The sequence below is a fragment of the Callithrix jacchus genome, chromosome 5, assembly GCF_049354715.1.
Source record: "Callithrix jacchus isolate 240 chromosome 5, calJac240_pri, whole genome shotgun sequence".
NCBI lineage: Eukaryota > Metazoa > Chordata > Mammalia > Primates > Cebidae > Callithrix > Callithrix jacchus.
The window spans coordinates 54,752,245-54,769,920 of NC_133506.1; the positions used below are offsets into that span (position 1 = coordinate 54,752,245).

General features: G+C 42.1%; 1 protein-coding gene across 2 annotated transcripts in view; it reads left to right on the forward strand.

Annotated features, from left to right (window-relative positions):
- The window catches only part of ZNF831 (zinc finger protein 831), a 116,048-nt gene that overhangs the window by 16,889 nt on the left and 81,483 nt on the right, over positions 1 to 17,676 (forward strand). The window contains exon 1 of one of the 2 annotated variants that reach the window (XM_054255512.2): positions 732 to 1,117. The exons of the other annotated variant lie outside the window; for it this stretch is intronic. The gene's annotated coding sequence lies outside the window, so the exon portion shown is untranslated. Of the gene's footprint in view, positions 1 to 731; positions 1,118 to 17,676 lie in introns of those variants that run through there. 2 annotated transcript variants of the gene reach the window in all.

Genomic DNA, 17,676 nt, shown 5'->3' on the forward strand with positions numbered 1-17,676 from the left:
TTTGGCTCTCAGCTTGAATGTTAGTGGTATATAGAAATGCTACTGATTTTTATACATTGATTTTTATATCCTTAAACTACTGAAGTCATTCATTGGGTCTAGAAGTCTTTTGGTGGAGTCTTTAGGGTTTTGTAGATATAGAATCATATCATCAGTGAAAAGAGATAACTTGACTTCCTCTTTTCCTATTTGGATGCCTTTTATTTCTTTCTCTTGCCTGGTTTCTCTGGCTAGGATTTCCAGTACTATGTTTAATGGAGTGATTAGTGTCATATCTTAAAAATAAAATATTAATTCAAACAAATCCATATTGAACAAAATATCAACTTTTTACATAAAGATAACATCACAGAGATCTTTCACTGGGGCCTTCCACCATAGTCAGCTGCAGGGAAATGCTCATTCTGGGACCTCAGGAACCTCTGGGGTTATGTGTGGAGGCTCTGCAAACACTTGTTCCATCTACATCTCCAGGAAAAAAACACCCAGGCTCTAATTCTTACTTGTCTGCACAGAACAACCTCATCTCCAATGCAGTGTATTTTTGTACACCTACATTTCTGGGCAGCAGGCTCTGTTTGTAGGTTGTTAGACCAATAGTAACAATTACTAAAGAGCTGAGCTGTGGCTCTTTTTTTTCTCTCTCTCTCTGCTTCTATCTCTTCCTGTTTTCTAAGGGTTTCTACTGTGACCTTAAGTAATGTATAGGAAATAATTTACTTCCTATTTCTGGGCCATACCAAGTTTCATCTCTGCATGAGTCTCTTCCAGGTTGCTTGAAATGGTGCTTTTCTCAGTTAAACGTGGAGTTGACATAAAGGCCAAGCCACAGGAGGCTGCCCCTTTTATTCTATTTTCTAAGGCTCAGGGAGCATCTCTCTGTTCTCTGAGATGCTGCCTGCAGAGTAGGAACTTGGAGAGAACACTAAAATGCCCTCTCAGCAAAGAGTAGTGAGCTCCCTACAGAGAGTGTGAGCAGGGGCCTTTGAGCTCATCACCCCTCTGTGGGACCAGCCAGGTGGTCCTTTCTGGAACTGTGGGTGTCTTTTCTGGGCAACCAGATCATTGTGTTTGAATCAGAGCATCATTGGCTGAAAATACTTCACTCTTCATAAAGGTATGTAACATGCTCTATGCCATAAGCATATATAAAATGTCAGTTAAAAAAAAACTATTTTACTGTGTTCTTAATGATATATTTATCTTCAAGCACACAGTTAAAATGAAAATGCTACGTAAAACTGTGTCTGACCCAGCTCAAGTAATTCTCTTGTGTGCTTAATACCACTGCTGCTTTTGTCAAAATATTTACTGCAATTCATAATGGCTGTCAGAAACCAGGTCCACAATCCACATTCTACTAAATAAAAAAACATTTATGAGAAAATTTATTGCTTTATAAGCTGGGTTTTCTTTCCTCCAATGATGGACCTATTAAACCAAAAATGTGAATTGGCCAAGAGTGTGTGTGTGTGCCCACATGCACACATGTGTGCATATGTGTGTATATATATATGTTTTATTAGCCCAAGTTTTTGTAATATAATATAATTGAAATATAAAGGTATTTGATAGAGCTACTATTTATAGCAGTTCTACTAATCAACCATCCAAGGGTAATATTTTTCAATAAGATTTATAAGGGCCAATAGACCATGTATTTATACACGTATCTGGCTTCCCAGTGTCCAAAATAGCAAAGAGCTGGAGGCTATCTCAGATCAGCCATGGAAGCTATGCTCTGAGAGGTAACGTGTTTCTCCTTTCTCGTAGCAAATCTTTCTGTAAGAATGAAACCAGAGATGTTATCTACCAAAATGCAATGAAGGAAAGGATACAACTTAGAAAAATGATAACATTAGCTGACTGGGAAAAACAGAGTCAATGTCAGGGCCAGTTTAAAATAATATGCCTTTTAACCACCCTCTGTTTATTGCCCCAGCTAAGAGCAAGTATTTAGGACCACAGGCTAATATTAATCAGAGAGAATGCTTAGGTTCTGTGGCACTGTTAGGGCCTGTGAGATTTGCTTCCTTAGCTGTGCTTCTGCTGGGAAGCTGGGGAGGGCGTGGTCATGAAGAAGGAGTGCCATATGAACAGGATTACCCAAAAGGCCTGCCTAGGGCAGATGGGCTCACCATCAGTGGCCATGGAGTTACCAGCTAGAGAGACCTTTCTTCTGGTAAAGACCATGAACATCATGTATGCAGAGAACCAAGATTGTAAAAGGGAGGTAGGGTAGGCTGTTTGGTTAAGGGGGTAGGGCGGTAATAGACACAGGGAGAATCTACCATGTCTAGATAAATCACATCTACGGTTTTATCTAATCTTTTGAACAAATGAACAGGAGCCCCACTTTTCAGATAAGAAAACACAACATGGAGAGTTTAAGTGACTTATTCCAGGTCACAGGGTTTGTAGGTAGTAGAGAAAGGTTCAAAGACAGGTCTTCTGTCCAAGGTCTGGGAACTTTACCCACCATGCTGCCTATCTGGGTGTGGCATGTCAGGGAAGACTGAGTTATGCTAAAAGATCACATTCAGGAATTTCTGCAGAGCTGCTTTGGTACATAGGTAGGAAGCTTGTTCTCAGCACTGGCTTGTCACCAAGTGAGAGGTCTTTGCATGTTTTCATTGCTTTCCTTGTAGTTTCTTTTTTCTTTTTCTTTTTTTTTTTTTGGAGATTTAGACTTGATCTGTCACCCAGGTTGGAGTGCAGTGTGGCATGATCTCAGCCCACTGCAACCTCTGCCTCCTGGGTTAAAGTGTTTCTCCTCCTGCCTAAGTCTCCTGAGTAGCTGGGATAATAGGCACCCGCCACCACGCCTGGCTAATTTGTTTGTATTTTTAGTAGAGACAGGGTTTTACTATGTTGGTCAGGCTGGTCTCAAACTCCTGACCTCAGATGATCTACTTGCCTTGGCCTCACAAAGTGCTGAAATTACAGGCATGAGCCACGGAGCCTGGCCCCTTGTAGTTTCATTATGACACTTGGTATTCACAGCAATGTTGGAGCTTTTCCATATATGGTAAATGGTAGTGTTGTCAATTTCCCTTTGAATATATAAGGGTTCATAAGGAAAAGTGAGTTGATATAAAGAAAATGAAAGAAAAATGGTCTGTGCAGAGTCAGTGTTTCTTCAAGGGTAAGCTGTGGTTCTCATGGCTAGAGTCACGGGTCTAGATACACTGCAGTAAATAATATTGATTCACACACTGGGAAGGTCGTGTCTGTTTTGATTCTATTTATGTATTTATTATTTTTATAAATTAGCCTCTTTGTTTTCAGATCATTGCAGATTCACCTTCAGTTGTAAGAAAAAAATACAGAGAGATCCCATGTGCTTTTTACCCAGTTTCCTCCAATAGCAACATCTTGCAAATCGCAATCAGAATATTGACAGTGATATAGTCAAGATACAGAACATTTCCATCATTGCAAGGATTCCTTGTGGACACCGCTACTCCCTCCTGCTCACTCCCCACCCACTACCTCTTAACCCCAAGCAGTTAAGAACTAGTCTGTCCTCTGGTTTTATAATGTCATTTCAATAATATTATATGAATGGAATCATTCAGTGTGGTGGGTAACCTTTGTGGATTGACTTTTTTCATTCAGCATAATTCTCTGGAGATTCATCCAGATCTTTCATGTGTCAATAGTATGTTTCTTTTTATTGCTCAGCAGTGTTCTGTGATATGGATGTACCACAGTTGGTTTAAATCGGGGCTAACTTCAGTTCTTGACTGTTACAAACAGAGCTTTAGAAACATTCATGTACAAGCTTTTGTGTGAACATAAGTTTTCATTTGTTTGGAATAAATGCCCAGGAGTGCAGTTACTGGGTTGAATAATAGTTCCATGTCTGATCTGTTAATGAACAGCCACACTTTTTTTCTGGAATGGCTGTGCCACTTCACATCCACACCTAAATACTGGCAGCATGTGCAGTGTTTCCAGATCCTCTCCAGCATTTACGGTTTCACTATTTTTTATTCTAGCCATTCTGACAGGTGTGAAATGGTATTTTATTGTGGCTTTAATTCGTATTTCCCAGGTGGCCAAAGATGTTGAACATCTCTTCACGTGCTTCTCTGCTGTGTGTAGACCTTCTTTGGTGATAACTTTCTTCATGTGTTTGCTTATTTTCTAATTGGATTGGGGTGGATTTTTTTTTTTTTTACTGTTAAGTTTTCATAGTTCTGTATGTATTTTAAATATAAGTCCTGTCAGCTATGTTGTTTGTGAATACTCTCTCCAGATTTGTAGCTAGTGTTTTTATCCTCTTATAAGCAGGAGTTTGCAAAGGGCAAAAAAATTTTAACTTTGATAAGGTCCATTTTATTTTTTCCTTTTATGGCTCATACATTTTGTTTCAAGTCTAGAAACCCTTTCCCACATCATAGATCCTAAAGATTTTCTCATATGCTTTTTTCCCCTAAAGCTTTTATGGTTTTATATTTCACATTTAAGCCTGTTTCAAATAGTTAATTTCTATATTAGTACGATGTGAGGTTTAGGTCAAGGGTTTTTTTTTTTCTTTTCTTTTGCTTATGAAAGTCAATTGTTTCAGCATCATTTGTTGAAACAGCTACACTCTCTGTAAAGAATTGCTTTCAACCTTTTTCAAAAATCAGTTGGCTGAGGCAGCAGAGTCACTTGAACTCGGGAGGCAAAGGTTGCACTGAGCAGAGGTCATGCCACTGCACTGCAGCCTGGGAGACAGAGCAAGAATACATCTTAAAAAAAAAATCGGTTGGATATATTTGTGCAGATTGATTTCTGTGTTATTTTTAATTATTCTGTTCTACTCATCTATGTTTCTATTCTGACAATACAGTCTTGATTACTTTGGCTATATAATAAGTTTTCAAGTTGGGTAGACTGATTCTTCACTCTTCATTATCTTTCTTCATACTTGTTTGAGTCATTTTAGTTCTTTTGCCTTTCTATGTAAATTTTAGAATAATCTTGTCTGTGCCCACAGAAAAAATCTTACTAGGATTTTGATAGGAATTGCATTAAACCTGTATATCAATTTGGGGAGAATTGACATTTTTACTATGTTGAATCTTCTAATGCATGAGCACAATATGCTTCTTTATTATTTAGATCTTCTTTGAGTTAGTTCATCAGCATTTTGTAGTTTTCAGTGTGTAAACCTTATACATGTTTTGTTAGATTTACAACTACATATTTACATTTTTCATTTAATTTTGGTTTTCAGTCATTCACAGCTAATATATATATATATATATATATATATATATATAGAGAGAGAGAGAGAGAGAGAGAGAGAGAGAGAGACAGAGAGAGAGAGAGACAGAGAGAGAGAGAGAGAAATGTAATTGACTTTTGTATGTTGATCTTGTATCCTCTGTCCTTGCTGCACTCATTTATTAGTGTGAGGAGGTTTTTTTTTTTTTGCAGATTGTTTGAGAATTTGTATGTATATAGCAATCTCATCTGCAAATATGGATTGTTTTATTTTTTCTTTTCCTGCTTGTATTAAGTCTTTCCTTTCCCTGTATGTATTTTGTATTTCTTTCTTGCCTCATTGTACTGGCTAGAACTTTCAGTCATCTTCTGATGATGAAATGGGAGTGATGGAAGTGACAGCTTCCTCTTTTTCCTGATCTTAGGGAGAAAAGATTTCGTTTTTCACCATTAAGTATAATGTAAACTTTGGTGTTTTGTAGATGCTTTTAATTATATTAAGATATTTCCCTCTATTTCTATTTTTCAAAGAAATTTTATTATGAATGGATATTGAATTCTGTCAAAAGCTTTTTCTATATCAGTTGATATAATTATGTGATTTTTCTTTTTACCCTGTTAATATGGTTGATTACACTGAATGCATTCCTGGAATCCTTGTTCAAGGTGTATCACAAATAGAATTTCTTATCATAGAATTCTATTTGCTGATATTTTAGGAGAGGCTTTGCACCTCTTCATGAGGGATATTGGTCTGTAGTTGTCTCTCTTCATGCTGTCTTCATCTAGTTTGGTGGCAGGGTAATACCCAGGTGCTTAAAGTTAACTGGGAAGTTTTATTTCTTTTTCTGTTTTCTAGATGAAATTATGTCAAATTTGTGTTAATTCTTCTTTAAAAGTTAGAATTCTCCACATCAAGGCCTAGAGACTTCTTAGAAGGGAGTTTCAGAATTGCAAATTCAATCTGATAAATAGTTATAGTGTGATTCTCGTGTGATTCAAATGATCTGTTTCACATTAGGTGGATCATGCATGATAGTTTGTGCTTTTTGAGGAATTGGTCCACTTCGTCAAAGTCATCAAATGTATGTGAGCTGAGTTATTTACAATATTCCCTTAAGGTCCTTTGTATGTCTTCAGGGTCTGTGGTGATAACCCCTGTTTCCTTCCTGACATTGATAGTTTGTGTCTTCTCTCATTTGTCCTTTGTCAGTTTTTGTAGAGATTCTAAAGACCAATTTTAGGCCAGACATGGTGGCATAAGCCTATAATCTCAGCACTTTGGGAGGCAGAGATGGGTGGATTACTTGAGGCCAGGAGTTTGAAACCAGCCTGGCCAACATGGTGAAACCCCATCTCTACTAAAAATACAAAAATTAGCCCAGTGTGGTGGTATGTTCCTGTAGTCCCAGCTACTCGGGAGGCTGAGGCAGGACAATTGCTTGAACCTAGAAGGTGGAGGTTGAACTGACCCGAGATCATGCCACTTAACTCCAGCTTGGGCAATAGAGCAAGACTGTATCTCAAAAACAAACAAACAAACAAACAAAACAAAATACCAATTTTATTCACCTTGTCTAAGAACAAGCTCTTTCTTTCATTGATTTTTCTCTATTATTTTTGTTTTCATTTGACCAATTTTTCCCCCACCTTTATTATCTCCTTTCTTCTGCTTGCTCTGGGTTTATTATGCCTTCCTTTTACTATATTGAAGTGGGAAACACTCCTCTGTTCTAATGTAAACATTTAGTACTATAAATTTCCCTCCCAGTGCTGCTTTAGCTGTGTGCCACAAATTTTGTGATGTATTTTTTGTTTTCATGTGGCAGCGTACTTTTTGGTTACGGTTGAGTCTTCTTCTTTGACCCATGGATTATTTAGAAGTGTGCCATTTCATTTTCCTGTTATCTTTCTTTCGTTGATTCATAGTTTGATTCCACTGTGGTCAGAGAACATGCTTTGTATAATTTTAATTCTTTAAATTTGTTGAGATTTATTTTATGGCCTGGAATGTGGTCTATCTTGATGTAGCAGTATGGGTCCAGTCAGGAAGTAGGAGCCATACAAGAGGCTAAACAAGAGAAGCTTAATAATACTAACTATAATGAAGAGTGACTATAAGACATAAGGGAACTCCATGTGGCACCCTAGGATTGAGATTCAGCTCCCCAGTTGAGAGAGACAGCTTCCATTTCTCCCAGAAAGGGCACACGTGAAAGGAGTCAGACCTCCTTAGAGGAGATGTGATTTGGCCACTGGATAGCAGAGGAGTTGGCTGGCTTAGCCAGACTTGAGCTTATCTGGAATTGCTGGGAAAACAGTGGGCAACTTTCTGGAGTGCATGTGGGAGGTGGCAGGCAATCTACAACAGAGATGGGGGTGTGTTTTGGGAGTCTGGTGCTAGTGGGACAGAGGTCTCCAGAGCTCCCAGGAAGACAGTGTGCAGGCTGTGTGTTTGCAGAAGGAGCAGATCCATGTGAGCCCCCCAGCCGCAGGCAGGCTATGCAAGAGCTTATGTTTTCATGTGGGGGCTGCAGACAGGTTACTGCTGGGCTGAAGCTGGAAGGTTGCAGAGGGAGTTGTGGCTGGGGGAAGCTCCACAGCATATCTTCAGAACCGCACCACTGGCTGTCTCCTCGACCCCCCTCCTGGAAACTGTAGGAAGCCTCTTCCTCCTGCAATGACCCTCCAGTGTCCTCTGTTGGATAAACTTACCACTGTGCCCACTTTAAGGGAGAAAAGCTTTAAAAGTTTGCATCCTATATCATACAGCATGTACTGAATGGCATTTTTGGAGCTGAGAGGCAATACATTTCTACCTGGTACAGTCTGTTCCTTTGCCTGTGCAGCCCCATGTGTACCCTTTACATGCATTTTAACTTTCTTACAGCAACAGAATGGTTCTATATTTCCACCTAATGAGATACATCCATCCTTCTAGCGAGTGAAGTGCTCACTTGTTCAAAAATAAGGAGACGCAGTCATTGTACTCAGCACGGACTGTATCAATTGCTCCTCAAATTCAGTCATGATCTCACTGAATATTCTGTTTCCAAAAGCCTAAATTGTAAAGTTAACTTCCAATATCTCATGTATAAAAATTTAAAACATGAAGTAGGAGAAAGAAATAGAGAATGATTAGTAAAGATAAAATAAAACCCATTCACATAACACACATGGAGACCATATACAGAGCGCCTCCAGTCCTTGTTTGTGTAACTGGTCATGGAGTTGTAGTTCATATCTGTGGTTTTCTTCTTCCACCAGCCATTCCACTGGTGGCCTCAGCTTCCTTGGCCTCAGCTGCTCTGGGTTCTTTACCTCCTGGAATATCTACTAACTCCTGAAAAGTTTGAGTATTTACTTTTCTCCCAAATCACAGTTGCTCTAGTGTGTGGCAACACGTCCCTTTGAGATGGCATAAAGAAAGATTTACAATGTTTCTTTGTGGCAATAGCATAGTGTCCTTTTCAAGGGGACCTGGGTTTCCCTTCAATCAAGGGCCTGTAAGTCTACAAACTGCCTTTGTTCTGAAAACTGGGTGAAGGGCAGTGAGTCTCCATTTGGCGACTAAGTCAGGGTACTTGCTACCACACTTAGAACTTTTCCTATGATTTCCTGTGATATCAGGTGATATTCTAGTAGGCTGACTAGTCTTTCCCTCCAAGGGACAATGTGATCAGTCAGCTGCTGCTAAAGATCTCTGCAAGCCAAAGAATTCAGATTCCTGGCATTGCCCGTTGCTCTTGTGGTTGGCATGCTCACCTTGTCTTTGGCAATTAACTGATGCCACTTGGTCCTCTGCTATTCTGGGACCCCCAATATCCACAGTGAAATGAGGGAGGCTGTCTCCATAGTGGTGTCCCCTACAGTTGTTCCTGGCCTGGGAAAAGAGCAGTCACAGATCTTTTTAGGGATGCAGGTGCTCCCCTCATTAATGCATTTCTCAGTACCTTCCTGAAGAGGGGGCCCTCTGGGTCTTCGTGAGGAGTGCCATTGGGAGAGTCGAAGGTTGCCTGTGATGTGCCTGGCCCGTTTACCACAGTCTTTACCATAGTCTTAGATCCATAGTCTTTAGATCCTCTCCTCCGTGTCATGCCAAGGAGGCTTCTGCATTTAAGCCTTACTAAGTGCAGGTCACCATCATTTCCAGATTTCAGTCAACCAGCCTAGGAAGCTGTTAAAGCCACATCCAGCTGCACAACTACTACATTATATTGAGGATCTCTGGTAAGTGCACTCCTATCAGTGAATTTGGTCCAATGGCTGGTGGGTGTTTTCTGCCCTCCTTGGTATAAGCCCATGGAATCCATTTGCACACACATCTTCCCTAGGTTTCTGCTGACACATTAGCAAGAGCCTTCAGCTCTTCTGGCGTGAGCCATTTACTCCTGGGTGATAGTGAGCGCCTGTCTCTGTGGCATGCTAAGATTTTACTCTAGTTAAATCTAGTTAAGTGTAGAGGGAACAGGGGCTGGTTGTGGTGGCTTCTGAGAAGGGTCAGTATCCTCTTTAAAGGCATCTCCCCCAAATGAAGGCATCATAAGATTTTCCAGCTCAGGAAGTCTAGCCTCTGTGGACAGTGAAGGGGAAGCTGCTGCCACTTAAATGGGAGGCTCAGAATGACCTGGAGGCCAATGTTGTCAGTTTCTCTAGGTCCAGTAAGATGTCCTCTCCTCAAGTTTTAGGATCCTATTTTTTCCTGATTAGTGCTTAAACTTTCACATGAGAAGCTTGGCATGACTGTGAATTCAGCTGCCATTTTAATTTAGTAACTTGCACCATTAAATATTTTGTTGATTTTCAGTGACATCAGCCCTATAGGCTACAAAAAATAAGAGATTCTTTTGGGGCTGTTGTGGAAGCTGTGATTCTCAGACCATGACTTGAGGTAGGAGTTAATGGGCCTGAGCTTGTCATTTTCTCTCTGTAAGTGCTCAAGGACACCAAAAGAAATCCATTTCATACCACATCCCATATGGTCATCATTCCTGCCATACAGCAGGAACAGAAGCCACTTGAGCTTCCAAGGCACCTGCTTGAAATTGGCACTTTGCCACAATCGACCACAGGTGATGGCTTGATTAATTGTGATGCTTTGCACATCACGAGTTACAAGAGTCACATTTCTCATTGGCAAGGAGCTCAGCATCATGCTTACACCCAAAAGCACAACCACATCAGTCCCTAAGTCCCATCGTTAGGGATTAATGGGACCATTCCCAGTGCCAATTCTGTAGACCTCTGTGCCCAGTCAGAAGACAGAAACCACCCAGTTGGTTATGCAAGGGACACTTAGCACAGGAATGATAAGTTACAATGAAAGAGTGACTATAAGACCAAAGGAAACTCTATAGGGTGCCCTGGGATTGAGGGAGAGTACTCAAGGAATGACACACTTGCAAGGAATTTGGGTCTCATCGGAGAGGCTGTGATTTTAGCCACCAGAAAGCAGAGAAGCTGGCTGATTCAGCTAGACTTGAGATTGTGCGGAGTTGCTAGGCAAACAGCTGACAACCCTCTGGGGTGCTGCTGAAAAGCCGAGCATGCACAAGCAGAGATGCAGGTGTGCATCTGGGAGCCTGGGCACCAGCAGGATAGAAAGCTTTGGAGCTTGTGGTGTGCATAGAGGAAGTGGGGCTTGCAGAGGAAACGGCCACTTTGTGTGGACTTCTGGCCACGGGAGGCTAAGTGCTGGCTGCCTGCGACTTTAGCTTCCCTGTCTGGAAGGCTGCAGATGGATTATCCCTGATCCAAGGCTGTAGGCTGCCCAGTGAACACTTTTGCAGCCTGCAGTTCAGGCTGGCTCTCTCAGATACCCCCACATAATGGTTGCTTTAGGTATCACTATACATACATATATGTATATATGTATGTGTGTGTGTATATATGTATATATCTTATCACAGTCTGCTGGTGTTACTATTTTACCAGTTGGAGTGAAGAGTAGAAATCTCATCTCTATACATTCACATTTAGAATGATCTTAAATATTTCTTCTACATACATTTAGAATCGTTATCAGACAGTGTTATAATTTTTGTTTCAACCACCAAACATGATTAGGAAAACCTGGCCAGGAGTGGTGGCTCACTTGGGAGTCCAAGGTCAGAGGATTGCCTGAGCCCAGGAGGCTGAGGCTGCAGTGATCCAGGCACGCGCCACTGATCTGTGTATGTACACTCCAGCCTGGGTGACAAAGCAAGACCCTGTCTCAAAACAAACAAACAAAAAAACACCCAGAACAAACAGACGAAAGAACTCTAAAGGAAATGTTGTTTTATCCACTTTTTCACTCTTTCCGTTGTTCTTTCTCCTTCCTGACGTTCCAAGTTCTTCTCTGTAGAGACTTCCTTTCTGTTTAGAGAACTTTCATTCCTTGAGGGTGGGCCTACTGGTGACGGATTCTATTTGTTTCCACTTAATTGAGAATATCTTGATTTCCCCTTCATTCCAGGAGGATATTTTCATATTTTCACTGGATATAAAATTTTGGGTTGACACTTCCTTTCCATCAGCCTTGAAAAATACTGTGCCCTTTTCTGCTTGCCTCCAAGTTTCTGATGAGAACCCTGCTTTCATTAGAATTGTTTTCTCCATAGCTAAGTCATTGTTTGTCACTTGCTGCTTTCAACATTTTTTATCCTTAGAGTTTAGAAGTTTGACTATGACGTGTTTTGGTGTGGATTTCTTTGGGTTTATCCTGGGGGAGAGGGGGCTCACTCAGCTTCCTGAACCTGTAGCTTTATATCTTCTACCAAATTGAAGCTCCTGATCATTATTTCTTTGAGCACTTTTTAAGCCCATCTTCTTTATCTTCTCCTTCTCGGACTCCAATGACATGAATATTAGACCTTTTGTTAGTGCCATGGGTCCCTGAGGCTGTTGATTTTTTTTCATCCTGTTTTTTTATGTTGCCCAGATTGGGTAATTTCTTTTGTCCTATCTTCAAGTTCACCGATTCTTTTTTTCTGTCCTGTCCATTTTGCTGTGGAACCCATTATTTCCATGTGTTCTTTTCTCATCTTTGATGTCTTTGCTGGGGCTTCCTATGTTTTTTTTGTTTCAAGCATATTTGTAAGTGTTCATGGAAACATGTTCGTGGTGGCTGCTTCACAGCTGTCAGGGAATCCCAGCATCTCTTGCATCTTGGTGTTGGCATCTGTGCATTGTCTTTTTTCATTCAGTTTGAGTTCTTCTTGGTTTGTGGTATGACAAGTGATTTTTAATTGAGACTCGGACATTTTGTGATGAGTCTGGGTTTAGTGACCCTTCTGTGTTAGCTGGCTTCCTTTGCTACTGCTCTGGCTGGGGAAGAGGTGAGTGAGTGGAAGTCCAGGTTCCCCACTCAGCCTCTGTTGGTACCTGTTGGGAAGGTCCTGTTACCTCCCAGAAGGATAGTAGCACTGGCTTCCTGCCAGGCCATCACTGACATTTCCCTGTCTGGAGGAGCTAGGAATGCCTTGTTATTGCTTCCCACAGAAAGAGGGAGTGGATTAACACATGGTGGCATACCCACACTGTAAAGTAGGACTTGGATGGCTCTCAAAGGTATTGTCCTAAGTGAAAGAAGCTAGACCAAAAAAGCCACATCATATCCGGTTGCATTTATAGAACATTCTGGAAAAGACAAACCTATAGGGACAGAAAACAGATCTGTGGTTGCCAGAGGCTGGAGGTGGAGGAAGAGATTGACCAGAGAGAGGAGGGATGATGCGGGGGTGATGGTCTTCTTCATTCTGCTTATGTTGATTGTTACAGAACTATATTTACTTGTCAAAATTCATAGAACCATACACTAAAGAGGGTGAATTTTACTGTATGTAAATTGCACCTTAATTAAAAAAAATACATCCTGTTGAGAGATGGAGAAATTTGAGAAACATGATCTCTTGCCACCTCTCAGTCTGCAGCCATAGAATGGCCTTGGGTCCTAACTGACATACCTTTTATGAGTAACCCCCCCCATTCCCCCTGTAATATGCATGTGCATTTTGCTTTAGTGCGTACACTGTGTCCATTTACAAAGAGTGCCAATCATACCTTGTAGTTCCCACATGGGCAGTTTAAGAGGTAGGGTTAACTCATATAGTATTCTGAATCACGTCAGTATTCGGGATGCTTCTTCCTACCCTTTCTTTGAATTCAGCATTGCATCTGTTTGCTATTTTCCTGGCTAATTATTATAATTATGTAAAATAATAACCATCACCAATGCAATATTCTGAATTCATTATTTCACACCATAAACAAATCTGTTGATAGTCTGCTAGGCGATGGCAAATTGTGGTGCTATGTAGCATTTTATTTTATGTTCTAAGCCATGAGGAATCAAGATAAACCTGCAACACAGCCACGTCCATACTCGGAAGAGCTGTCCTTGGCACACATGACAGCCAGCAAAGGTCACCTTCAAAGTGACCTTCAGTGGCAGAAGGAGAGCAGTCATGGATGGCAGTTCTCATCCTTGTGCTGGCTTTGTCTTCTATCCGGCAATAAAGCTTTAGGCTTTGCTTTCTCCACTTGCCATAGAGGAGAGTAACAGTCACAGCAGTAATAAAGACAGCCTCTTGTCATTTAACTAAGCATGGCATCTCTAGTATCCATAATTTCAGGTCATTATGTACCCAGACATTGTTCTCTCCATTTTGCAGATGAGAAAACAAAGGCCCAGGGAAATAGAATATTTGCCCAGAAAGAATTAAAAAAAATACTGTTGAGCAGGCTAGTGTCTGTGGGTGCAGTTGCTCTAGATTCAGTGTGTCATGGCGCAAACATGCCAGGCATTCCCGCCTCGGGGTCTTTGCACTGGCTGTTTGCCTCCATTGGCCTTTGCACTGCTGGAAACACTCTTACCCCAGGTACCAGCATGGCTCATTCCACCGCTAGGTTCCCATGTTAAAACCAGGTAAGTCTAGGGCAAACTAGGATGAGTTAGTGTATAGTACACCAGTACATGAAAGAGTGGGTGTTATGGAGCTGACCTTCTTATTAGAGATGCTCACCTGCCCCATCTCATTTAAAATTGCACTCCTCCCTCCCTTCTTGACCCTTCTGATGTTCCTCTGCCATGCTCCTACCCCCCCCTTAGCCTACTGTATTTTATTTTCCATGTTACTTACCATTTTTCAATATATTATATAATTTATGTTTAAAAATTATTGCTAGTCTGTCGTCCTAACTAGAATGTAAGTTTCATAATGTAAGCTCTTTTATTCACTGACTCATTCTCGTTTGCCCTGAACTTGCCTGGTTCTAAAACGGAAAGTCCCACACTCTGGGAATCCCCCTAGTCCCAGGTAAGACAGGACCCTTAACTTCTGGCACATAAAACAGCACCTGGCATGCAGTAGATGCTCAATAACATTTGAATGAATGAATAAATACTCAATAGGTGGAAACTAAACTAGAACAATTGCCTTGATTTTGCAATGGTCCTATGCTCCATGTAATGTCATCCTGAAGAATGTTAATTTATTCTACCACTTTTCTTTGAAATTTTACTAAATAAAACCTACTGCTTTGTTAATGTGGGCACCCCAAGCACTACCGTACAGCCCCCAGCTAGTGACACTGGAGAATGACCCTGGAAGCAGAGGCAGACCCTGGAGAATGGAGGCTCCACTCTCTCAGCCAGTGAGGGTTCTGCTGTACCATCAGCATCCTGTGGCCTTGCTTTCTCTTTATTTTGCATTCCAGCAAACACTTTGGATCTAAAATAGGTGTCGAAATGTATGCAAGTGCTTGAGCTGGATTGACCCAGCAAACAAATGAAGAGAGTTTTACTATGTGTTAAAATGCAAATCTGTACTGTCTAGGCTTTTCAAAGAAATGGATGACAAGGCAGAGGGGAGAGACCAGCTGACTACAAGTAGGCTCAGAAGGGAAGCAGAAGAAACTCTGGTCTGAGCTGTGTCAAAGACTGGGCGTTATACAAAGACAGTGAAAGCACAGTGCCATTTCCAGAGGGATGAAGTGATAATGACTCCTTTCAATGCTGATATCATTGTCCATTCCAGTTATGCACTCTGGGAAAAGTGGGTTGTCTGTGGAGTCATAGGCTATGAGGGCTGGTGGTTAGATAAAAATCACCACAGGGCAAAAGTAACCCTAAAAGTCTTCAGGCAGGCATCATGTTATTAGGCAGCATGTCATGCTATTCAGCTGCCTCAGCTGCCTAATACACACACCCATAAAGCAGTGGCTTAGAATAACAACTGCTTATTTGGTTCATGATTCTAGGGGTCAGTATTTTAGGCTGGGCTTAGTTAGGTGGTTCTTGTTGTGGCTGGATTTGTGTGTCTGTGGTCAGCTGCCCGGCCTGTTGGGGACTGGCTGGAAGAGAAGAGTCTCGCCTGGGGTTGCTCAGCTCAGCTCCACGTGCTCTCTCATCCTCCTGGGGGCTCCCCTGGGCTTGTTGTCATGACAGAGATAGAGCAGAAGCATGCAAGCTTCTTGGGACCGAGGCACACCATCACTAATGCCACATGGTGTTGCCCGGAGTTGAGGAGTGGAGAAAAAGCCTCCAGATCTTGATGGGTGGAGTAGCAAAGTGCCCTTGCAAAGGCTGCAGAAGCAGAGGCGTGAAGAAGGGGTGCTGTTCTTTCAGTCTGCTCACAGTACTCAGTACTTCCAACTCAGCCAGTTTTTCTTTTGGTTTCGAATTCTGTCTTGTTTCCTTGTGTTTTTGGCACACGTTGTCCCCAGAATACTGCAAACACTGGAATCGTGTTTAGCAGTAGCTGTGAGGGCCATGTGGGGCTGAGTCTGCTTAAGGGAACCAGGGCTTCAAGCCCCCTCCTTTCACTTGGGCATGATCGAGTTGACAGCCAAGAACATGACCAAGTGATACAAAGTGTTATTTTCTTTTCTTGTGCAACCTGTGAGGTTGAATTCAAGTGAATTAAATTTGCACGTTAAGGGGCTCTACTATATAAACCTTTGGGAATTTCTGAGAAATCGTAGACTAGAACAACAAGATTTGGCTCAAATAAGTGAGGAACCTCTTCAGAGGAGTTTCACCTAAAAATGTCTTCCCTGTATCTCAAATGTGGTAATTTGGGAAGCAGGAGCTGGGAATGTCTTCCACTTTAAGCTCTCGCCGACCCTGACATGGCACTAAGACAGCTCTTATCCAAGTCAGGCCATTTCTTTATAGTCTTATCTAAGGATATAATTCATTCACTCAACAAATATTTTATTGAACACCTACTATGTGCCAGGTAGTGTGCAGGGCCCTGGGCCATCCTGGGCCAATGATTGATATTATGCAGTCATTCAGTATAATGGTTCAGAAAGAGTCTCATGGCTTGAAAAAAAATGTATTAATAACTCAATCTATATCTTCGATATACTAAAAGAAAATATTCCTTTACTTCACCATAGCTGATCAGACTTCTCTAAGACTAGTGGGAGGGGAAGAGAAAGCATGTATTTATTGATTCCATTAGGCTTTTACTTTGGGCCAGGCATGTTTCCAGTTCATTTGGGTATCATAGGATGACATGGGGGAGGTGTCAATATTTTTCCGTTTTGCAAACAAGAAAACTGAGTCCCAGGGAGGCCGTGCATCCCATCTAAGTCACAGGACTTGGAAGCGGATGGTGGGATTTGGGTCTTCCTCCAGAGCCTGATCTGTTTTAAACATGCTGCAGAGCAAGTGAAATAAACACCCAGTCTGCTTATGTCCTCAGCTGTTGTATCCTTTTATCCATCCTCCACCCCCAGCATGAAGGACTTGAGGAGGGGAGTCCAGCCTGGAACCCTCATTACAGAGAGACTCTTCCCACTAGTTGCCCCCGCCCTGGCACCCTACGAGCTCCACGACAGATTCTGTTCACATCATGGGAAGACCGCATTGGCTCAGGATAGTGCAGCCCTGGGGTCCCCACTGCCTGACCATGCCTCACATGGACACATGAACAGCCTGTGAGGATGACTTTTAGAGAGTTCATCAATGAGAAGTTGGGGGCAGCCCCTGGTGTTACCCTCACTTATACCAGCTCCTGCCCTGGTTGAAGCCTGACCCTCCCACTTGCCTTCCTCCTCCACACCCATCCCCTTCTCCTGCCGTCCAGCACTAGGAGAAGGGCAGGGCTTCCTTTCACATCCTGGATTTGTTTCCTGAGCCTGCAGTAACAAATGACCACACCCTGGGGGGCTCACAGCAGCAGAATTGATTCTCTTACAGTACAGGAGACCAGTGGTCTGAAATCAAGGTGTCCACAGGGCTACCCTCCCTCTAAAGCTCTGGGGGTGGAGGCGAGGGAGTCCTTCCTGGCCTCTTTCAGTTCCTGGTGGCTCCAGGCGTTTCCTGGCTTGTGGCTGCATTGTCTCTGCCTCTGTCCTTGTGCGGGTCTTCACGTGGCCTCCTCCCTACATCCTCTCCTTTTCTTATAAGGACACCATCAGTCATTGGATTTAGGGCCCCCACTAAACCCAGTGTGATGCTATCTTGAG